Source organism: Curcuma longa, chromosome 4 (assembly GCF_044706935.1).
Source record: "Curcuma longa cultivar G26 ecotype Majalengka, Jawa Barat chromosome 4, ITB_CL_G26_1.1, whole genome shotgun sequence".
NCBI classification, from domain to species: domain Eukaryota; kingdom Viridiplantae; phylum Streptophyta; class Magnoliopsida; order Zingiberales; family Zingiberaceae; genus Curcuma; species Curcuma longa.
This window is the reverse complement of record NC_133864.1, coordinates 613,093-623,276: the sequence shown is the minus strand read 5'-3', so window position 1 is coordinate 623,276 and position 10,184 is coordinate 613,093.

The following is a 10,184-nucleotide window of genomic DNA, read 5'->3' as shown; positions in this document are numbered from 1 at the left end:
ATGTCAAGAGTATGACACTCTTGGACACATGTACGAGTAACTTGAATTCACAAGACAAGAAAGCAAGCTTGGGCTAGGTGTGACATAGTCAGCCTAGTGGGGACTGACACATATAGACCATGTCCTAAACCAAGTGGGTATAAGACGGTGAAAAGAATGAGACACGTTTTATTATAACTATTGAAGGGTTTAGAAATTGTTCTAGAATCAATCATTGATTTTCTGATCAATTGGGGATCATGATGTACTATTAGGTGCCACTCATGATCGATTCATAATTAAGGGTTAATTACGGACGACTGATAACTACCTATTTGACCGGGTAAATTAGGATCATTTTGGGCTGATTTTGATTATATTTCATATCATGAATTAGGCTTTTACCTTATTTTTCTATCTTAGATTAATTGTGGTCTTCATTCTATTTTCTATTATTTTGAGGCATTTATCGATATTAATTTGTGGTAATTAATTTGGCAGGAAATTAGGATGAAGATAACGATATTTGGACTTTCAAATTGAAGGAAAGTTAATTCTGGTTCGAGTTGGATTCAAATTGGAGTTTAATTAACTCAACCAGGTTAAAAATTGATTTTGATCCATGTGAGTTCAACTTGGACTCAGCTTAAGTTCAATCAGGGTTCAAATTGGGTTTAGCTTGCATCCAATCTGGTCCAGCTCGAGTTTAATTGATCTCAGCCAAATCTAAATTAGCTCAGCCCAGCCCAAAGTCAAGCTAAGCTCAAATCAGCCAATCCATTAAACAAGCCAAGCCCATTTAAAGCAAGCCTACAATCCAGTCGACCCACTATTCATGCCCAGCCCAATTCAACAGCCCAGCACTGTACAAGTCCAATTTCAAATCCCGGTTCAGAACAAATCCCGGTTCAAAGCAATTCCGCCGGTCCAATTAGCCGGTTCAGGCTCGATGACAAAACCCCTCGGCTCACGCAGAAGGAACGGGGGGGGGGGGGGGCTCGAGGCTAGGGTTACGTGATTTTCTTCTTCGCCTCTTCTTCATCTTCGCCGAGCTCCTCCACGCCGCCGCCTTTCCTCCGTGTCCCCGATCAGCTTCGAGCGGTGCCGGCCATTCCGATAGTCGACGAAGACTAGATTCCCCACCTCCGCCATTCCTTGTCGTTCGAGATCGCCGCTGTGAGCGGTTGTTCCAGTAGTGGTCGCCGGCGACAGCCACTTCACCCGCATCCACAGAAGCGAGAAGGCAGCCGGGCCTGTCTGCGGTTGTAGCAGGGTTGAACCCCGGTCCTTGTCTGCGGTTGTAGCAGGGCACCTTCAATCTTCTTCCTTCCTTCACAGTCACCGAAAAAGGTAAGTAGGGTTTGTTTTCTTGGTTTACTAACTTGTCTGCGGTTGTAGCAGGGAGGTGGACCATGGAGGACGATCCCGGAGCTTTTTCCTCTTCTCGGAATCTATCTCGCCGTGAGGCTAGCGGCGAGATTGTCCCCTCTCGTTGACATAGATCATCTTCAATGTTGCTGGCATTCCTTCTGTGGTTGATTTGGGAAGAAACCCCGAAACTCTAGCTTGATGTTCAATCCATTATTCCTCTGTTTATAGCTGTTCATTTCTATTTTATTTCTGTTTTACTTGAATTGGAACCCCCTTTACCTGTAAATATGTTCTAATTGATAATCCTAATTCCTAATTATGTTTTAACCCTAACTTGTTCTAATTTTAACCCTAATACCTAACTTTATTCTAACCGATGGCACTAATTCTAATTGTTCTTTGGTTAGGTTTCTAGATACATGAAGTTGTTTGGATGTCGGGAAATGGATGAGTGTAAATGCAACTATGAATTGATTGTAAGATGGTTGTTTGTTTAAGTGTACAGGAATGGATAGTTGAGAGGCCGACTATATGAGTGAGTTGTTGTGGTTAGGCTTGTGCACATGAACTAAGTATTGTAGATTGTGGAATTCATGTTTAAATATTGAACTCGTGTTATAAATGATGCTTGTGCTTGAATTGATTCCTGATTGTGGAGAATGTTGGTTAGACATGTTCAGTTTGTGTAGCATGCTATTGTGTTGTTGTAGATCGAAATAAAACTTCTGAATTGAGAATTGTGGATGTTGATTTAGTGTACATTAGTGTATTCGGTTATTGTATGTATTTGTATAGTTGCTTGTATGTTGTATGTTTTACGTTAGTTGAGTTATGTTGTAGGATGATGTGTTTATAGATGTATGTTGTGTGTTTTAAGTGTTGTATAATATGAAATTGTGATATCAGATTTATGATGCATATTGTATGAATGATTTGTATATTATACGTCTAATTGATGTATGTTGCATTTATGTGTTGTTGTATGGTGATAAATAATTTTGTAAGTGTAGGCTATTGTAAATATGATTGATGGTTGTTGTTTGTCAGTGTAAATTGTAGGATTTAATTTAAATAAATAAAGTCTGTTAATAATTAGGAATGAATAGAATAATAACAAATAAAACCCTGCAACACTCTAGCATAAACATCCTGTTATTGAGTCCGAGAGAGACGACCCAGACCTCTCTATACTACTTAGGACGATAATAAAGAGGTTTGGTAAATAAATAAATAATTAATTTTGATGGGTGTAAGTGACAAATAAATAAAGGGAAAAATATATAAATAAAATCCCATACAAACACACCGCATCAAAATTTTGGCGCCGTTGCCGGGCACTCAAATGATGTTTGTTATTTTAGACTGTAAATAGGTGTTCTTGTTTGTTTATTCTTTCATTCATTTGTTTGTTTATTCATTGATTCATTGATTCATTTATTCTTTTGTTCATTTGTTTATTCTTTTATTCTTTTATTCTATTGATCTTGAGGGTGTTGATTTTAGGTGCACTAATACTTGTTCGTGACTTGTTTATGTTGGAGAGGTGCACGAAAGTGTAGGGAATTGCACTGAGTCCCTAGGATCACTTTCATCTATTTTGCTAGATCCGTTTGCAGAGTTGAGAACCCAGGGCGATCAGGAATCAAGGGACTCTTCTAGCGACGATCCATCTTCCCGGTGAAAGGGGAGTAATCTATATCTTTTCTTGTTTTTTTTTCTTTCTTTTGTGTATATAGTTGTTTAGTTCTTGTTATTCTATTCTGTAAATAGGATTTTTATTCTTTCTTAGCTTAGGTTGTATATAAATAACTTAGCTTAGGATGTGTAAATAAATGAATAAGTTAGTTTAGGATTTGTATATTTATTGATTTATCATTCTTTACAATAAAATTTTCCCCTACATGATGTCATTCTTCTTAGGATTTGTGATGGTTTAGTTAAATGAGTTTATCAGGATTTTTAGAGATAACAAAGCATGAAAGAGTTTGTGGACTGCATGAGGATATAACCTAGTGATGGATGTCACTTTGAAAAGTTGAGATGATGACCTACATTAACCTAAAGAGGACAGAGCCTGATTAATTCCTTTGTTGAGTGGCACTTATGGAAAATGTTAAGCTAGAACTTGCTTGATTCTGTTGAAATCACAATAACATGAGGTTACATTAATTATGAAGGCATTTCATTATCCCACATCCATTTTCTTTTCTTAGTATAGGTCTCAATAAATCCTTCCATCATGTGTTTGCATACCATGCTTTGCTTCCCTTTTTCATTAGAATTGGAGACATTAATGTTGAGATGAGTTTTGCCCGGGACGGACAATAGTTTAAGTGTGGGGGTGTGCCTAAATGTTTCACCATTGGCAAACTAGTAATTTTAGTCTTATGTTGTGTTACTTGTTGGGTAGGTTGTTGAAATTTTTTTTTTTGCTTCTGTCTCTTGATGAAAAAAATAAAATAAAACAGCTTCTGTTCAAAAAGGAAAAAAAAGAAATGAAAAAAAGCTTCGGTTGAAAAAAAAAGAACAGAACTATAAAAAAATAAAAAAATAAAAAATAATATTTTGATTAGTTGTTGTTCCGAATAATATTTGTTGTTTAGTTGATAGCAAAATAAGAGTTTGTGAGTGGAAGACAGTAGTAGCAAGTTTTCTTTTGGATTTTTCTATTATGATCTTCATTGTAAAGGATTAGAGTTAGGAGAAGATTGAGTGATATATCTTGCTATTAGCTTTTCCCCATGCTAGCGTGGATGATATGTTCTCTTGGGCATTGCTTACTATACTCATCTATGAAACATATTAGGTGTTTCCATTTCTTCCACTTATTTTCTTTATTGCATTGTTTTTCCATTTTTTATTCCACATCATTGTTGAGCTTTATTCCTTTTATCATGTTCTCTTTGAAATTCCAATAAGCCTTCATGATTATGAAACTTTGTGGATATATAGTGGTGGAGGTAAGAAGTAGAGCAAGCTTATGGTAAGGCATGATCCATGATGTGTTTGAAAGAGCTCCACTTTTATCTTGTTATTGAAGAAGAGCCACTCTATTATTTTCTCCTGTGAGGTTATGGTCATCATTCTTGGCTTATTCAGAGTAGATTGAGATTACTATGTTGTTGATCCATGTAAGAAATAAGTTCTGGATTGTTTGTGTCTTTAATATTTGGTATTCTTATTTAGCTTATCATTACAAACTCTTAATTTGGTGGATCATTGTTAGGGGGGAAATAAATGTATATTAGTTTACTTTCACGGGACGTGAAAGAATAAGTGTGGGGGATTTGATAACTGCCTATTTGACCGGGTAAATTAGGATCATTTTGGGCTGATTTTGATTATATTTCATATCATGAATTAGGCTTTTACCTTATTTTTCTATCTTGGATTAATTGTGGTCTTCATTCTATTGTCTATTATTTTGAGGTATTTATCGATATTAATTTGTGGTAATTAATTTGGCAGGAAATTAGGATGAAGATAACGATATTTAGACTTTCAAATTGAAGGAAAGTTAATTCTGGTTCGAGTTGGATTCAAATTGGAGTTTAATTGACTCAACCAGCTTAAAAATTGATTTTGATCCATGTGAGTTCAACTTGGACTCAGCTTAAGTTCAATCAGGGTTCAAATTGGGTTTAGCTTGCATCCAATCTGGTCCAGCTCAAGTTTAATTAATCTGAGCCAAATCTAAATCAGCTCAGCCCTGCCCAAAGTTAAGCTAAGCTCAAATCAGCCAATCCATTAAACAAGCCAAGCCCACTTAAAGCAAGCCTACAATCCAGCCGGCCCACTATTCATGCCCATCCCAATTCAACAGGCCAGCACTGTACAAGTCCAATTTCAAATCCCGGTTCAGAACAAATCCCGATTCAAAGCAATTTTGCCAGTCCAATTAGCCGGTTCAGGCTCGATGACAAAACCCCTTGGCGCACGCAGAAGGAACGGGGGGGGGGGGGGGGGGGGGGGGGGCGGGGGCTCGAGGCTAGGGTTACATGATTTTCTTCTCCGCCTCTTCTTCATCTTCGCCGAGCTCCTCCACGTCGCCGCCTTTCCTCCGTGTCCCCGATCAGCTCCGAGCGGTCTCGGCCATTCCGATAGTCGACGAAGACCAGATTCCCCACCTCCGCCATTCCCTGTCGTTCGAGATCGCCGCTGTGAGCGGTTGTTCCAGCAGTGGTCGCCGGTGATAGCCACTTCACCCGCATCCACAGAAGCGAGAAGGCAGCCGGGCCTGTCTGCGGTTGTATCAGGGTTGAACCCCGGTCCCTGTCTGCGGTTGTAGTAGGGCACCTTCAATCTTCTTCCTTCTTTCATAGTCGCCGGAAAAAGGTAAGTAGGGTTTGTTTTCTTGGTTTACTAACTTGTCTGCGGTTGTAGCAGGGAGGTAGACTATGGAGGACGATCCCGGAGCTTTCTTCTTCTCGGAATCTATCTCGTCGTGAGGCTAGCGGCGAGATTGTCTCCTCTCGTTGACATAGATCATCTTCAATGTTGCTGGCATTCCTTCTGTGGTTGATTTGGGAAGAAACCCCGAAATCCTAGCTTGATGTTCAATCCATTATTCCTCTGTTTATAGATGTTCATTTCTATTTTATTTCTGTTTTACTTGAATTGGAACCCCCTTTACCTGTAAATATGTTCTAATTGATAATCCTAATTCCTAATTATGTTTTAACCCTAACTTGTTCTAATTTTAGCCCTAATACCTAACTTGATTCTAACTGATGGCACTAATTCTAATTGTTCTTTGGTTAGGTTTCTAGATACATGAAGTTGTTTGGATGTCAGTGAAATGGATGAGTGTAAATGTAGCTGTGAATTGATTGTAAGATGGTTGTTTGTTTAAGTGTATAGGAATGGATAGTTGAGAGGCCGACTATATGAGTGAGTTGTTGTGGTTAGGCTTGTGCACATGAACTAAGTATTGTAGATTGTGGAATTCATGTTTAAATATTGAACTCGTGTTATAAATGATGCTTGTGCTTGAATTGATTCCCGATTGTGGAGAATGTTGGTTTGACATGTTCAGTTTGTGTAGCATGCTATTGTGTTGTTGTAGATCGAAATAAAACTTCTGAATTGAGAATTGTGGATGTTGATTTAGTGTACATTAGTGTATTCGGTTATTGTATGTATTTGTATAGTTGCTTGTATGTTGTATGTTTTACGTTAGTTGAGTTATGTTGTAGGATGATGTGTTTATAGATGTATGTTGTGTGTTTTAAGTGTTGTATAATATGAAATTGTGATATCAGATTTATGATGCATATTGTATGAATGATTTGTATATTATACGTCGTAATTGATGTATGTTGCATTTATGTGTTGTTGTATGGTGATAAATAATTTTGTAAGTGTAGGCTATTGTAAATATGATTGATGGTTGTTGTTTGTTAGTGTAAATTGTAGGATTTAATTTAAATAAATAAAGTCTGTTAATGATTAGGAATGAATAGAATAATAACAAATAAAACCCTGCAACACTCTAGAATAAACATCTTGTCATTGAGTTCGAGAGAGACGACCCAGACCTCTCTATACTACTTAGGACGATAATAAAGAGGGTTGGTAAATAAATAAATAATTAATTTTGATGGGTGTAAGTGACAAATAAATAAAGGGAAAAATATATAAATAAAATCCCATACAAACATACCGCATCAACGACCAACATAATCGGGAACCTTTTGGGTCACACACACTACAAGTTTCTTAGAAGGGCTTAAAATGAGTTTGACAATTAAATTCTCAGAATGAGAGAAATAAGTCTAGTTGGATTGGACAAAAAGGTAAAGATGATGGAATTTCATCTTATGAAGATGAAACGAACCAAGTTTTTTTGGTTCCTGATGGAAGATATTTTGGTAGATCGGAAGCAATGATGGACTTCATCTTATGAAGATGAAATAAGCAAAACTGGTTTGGTTTGAATCGGAGGTGTTTTGGTCACCGAACTAAATGATTTGGTTGTGAAACAAGTTGGATCAAAAATGCTACAATAATCGATTTGAACCCAAGTTTAGGGAAAACCCTAAACTCGGTTCGCACTTCCTCGATTCTTCCTCACACGCGTTCACATGTGCTCCTCCGCCATCGGCTGTCGCTCGTGCAAAAGGAAAAAATCCCGATCACCGACCGTGTGCGAAAGAGGAAAGAAATCCTCCAACTACCTCACATGCGAGCAAGAAAGGAAGGGAATCACACCGACTGCCTCACACGCGAAGAATGGAAGGAGATTTGTTCTCCTCCTCCGATCAACCGTTGTGCAAAGAAGGAAAGGGATCCGGAGGGATTCAACTTCTTCTTCCTTAAAAGGGGTCACCGGCTGGCTGGAGATCCAATCTTGAGAAGCCCTAAAGCCTCCTCTTCCTCCACACACCCTTGCTTCTAGCTGACTGCGAGAAGAAACCGACCCCTCTCCTGTTACCTCTTTCTTTTTTGATCGTCAGCCACAACTGTGCTACCAGAACTACCTTTCCCTGCTAGATTCTACCTCCCCACTAGCTGTCGGAGCCCATGAGAAGGGTTGCTGCTGGTCACCAAGGAGTAGAGTCATGGAGTTGCTACCGGTTCGCGAGGTACTGTTGGGTCGCGGAGTTGCTGTCAGAACCTACTGTCGGAACATCGGGTCGCTACCTGGATACGTTGCCGAAAGCTAGGGATTTTTGGAGTTTTCCATCTTCACTGGAATGGTTTTGGTCATGTGCCAACTTCATCAAAAATTGGATTATCGGGATAGTTAGAAAGTCCCGAAAATGAATGCAACGTGTGTTGTTGCACGTTTTCGATATTAGGGGTTTCTCTCGTATTGACCGTTGCTGCTTGATAGTGTTGGTGCTGGAAGCACTTGGATCCCGTATTCAACCCCGAATACACACCTACATCCATCAACAACGATCCATTCCACTAGAGGATCATTGTTGCACTACCAATCCAATCCCCAAATTACGTTATGGGTTCATTCTTATTATTTTATGCATTGCTCCCCGTGTTTAAGATATCGTATGTCCGTCCATTATCTGAGTTCACTTACAACTCAATAATCGACATCTAAGACCTTGAATAGTACCACTCAACCTTATTGTCAGCCGGACCAAGTCCACTTGCAAGATTTGACTTGACAATCCTTATGAGCTCTCCAAGGGGACATCATCAACCCTACTAGGACACGGATTCCTTCTATAATTAATGGCACACCGTATAAATAGTAACATCACCCAACTTACCAAGAATATTTGATCTGACAAAAAGATCTCACCCTTTGGTAAATCAAAGCAATAATTACTAAGTATAGGTGTCCATTTATTATATCGAGGATTAAGAGTGCATAATTATAATAACAGAGGTCTTGTTCAATTTACGAGTCAGTGTAAATCGAACAACCTCAATGGTCCTACTCAATACACACAAAGTGCACTAGTGTAATTCTACAGTCAAGACAGACAGTCACCGAATTACACTACAACCGTTCTCGATGGTTTGTCCAAAGCCATCTTGGTTGTGAGCCTTAGTTTATAATTCACAAGAGACCGATAATCATGATCTTCTGTGTCTCACAGACACCAAGTTATCTACAATGTAAATTAAGAGGACTTTTTTGCAAAATATATTATTGCAATCATTTGACCAAAACATGATACTTTATTTCATAAATGTTTATATACAAAAGAGTAAGTCTTTTCAGTATACATCCTAACAGGTTAGAGAGAACCGAACCGCAGCACAAATCCTAGGGGCTAAGGACAGAGCCGAGCAAAAGTCTAACAAGTCTGGAGGACTTGGTTGGCATAAATTCTCCTAAGTGGAGTGGATAAGGGCGCGTTCTCGGAGTGGAACAGGAGGCGTCAGACTAACCTCAGTATTTCAGTAGAAATCTGAAGTTAAACCCACTAGGTAAGGCTTAGGATTGTTTGTATATTTGCATGTTTGTCTTGAAGCAACCAGGAGATGGAAGCAAGATGGAGAAAACATAAATGAAGCAAACAAAGCAAAGCCAAACCAACCAGTCCAGAGGATCCAATCAACTGGGACTGGAACTGAAACCCAGTCGACTGAAGGGCCAGTCGACTTAAGGGCCAATCGACTGGTATGTGGATAGACGAGTGGGATGAAGTTCTATCTGCCACGTCGACTGGAGTCGACTTGATCAGCTTGGAGTCGACTCAGGATCAGTATAAAAGGAGGTGAACGTGCAGAAACAAATTCATTAAAGGCAGAAACCTCCCTGCTCAACTAGTGGTGCTTCTAAACGCGAACGGGGTCAGACGCTTGCAACCGGGGAAGATCCAGGAGGAGTGCACGACGCTCAGGACTTCTAGAATGGCAAGAGTGTTTAATTTCTTTTATTTCTGTCTTACTTTCAGTTCCTTATTTTCATTGTTATCTTTGGATTGGAAGACGAGTTTCTCCGCCTCTGAACAACTTCGGAAAGGAGACCACTAGTGGACGGGCGACCTCCCGATTAGGCTTTGGACGTACTAACCTTGGGGGTTAGGAACCAAGTAAATCCCGCGTGTCCCCTGCATTTTATTTTAATCCGCTGCTTAGTGTATTTTGATAGTTAACGAAAGATTTCGAAAAAGCTACATGCGCTATTCACCCCCCTCTAGCGCGTACATGATCCTACAATTCTCAGGCACTTCTATATATGCTTTACCACAGACCAATGTCTCTGTCCTGGGTTACTTTGATATCTGCTGACTATGCCAACGACAAAATAGATATCCGATCTTTTACATAGAATTGCATACATTAGGCTTCCTACAACCGAAGCATAAGGAACTACCTTCATTTCCTCTATCTTCTTTAGTGTCTTAGGACACATCTCT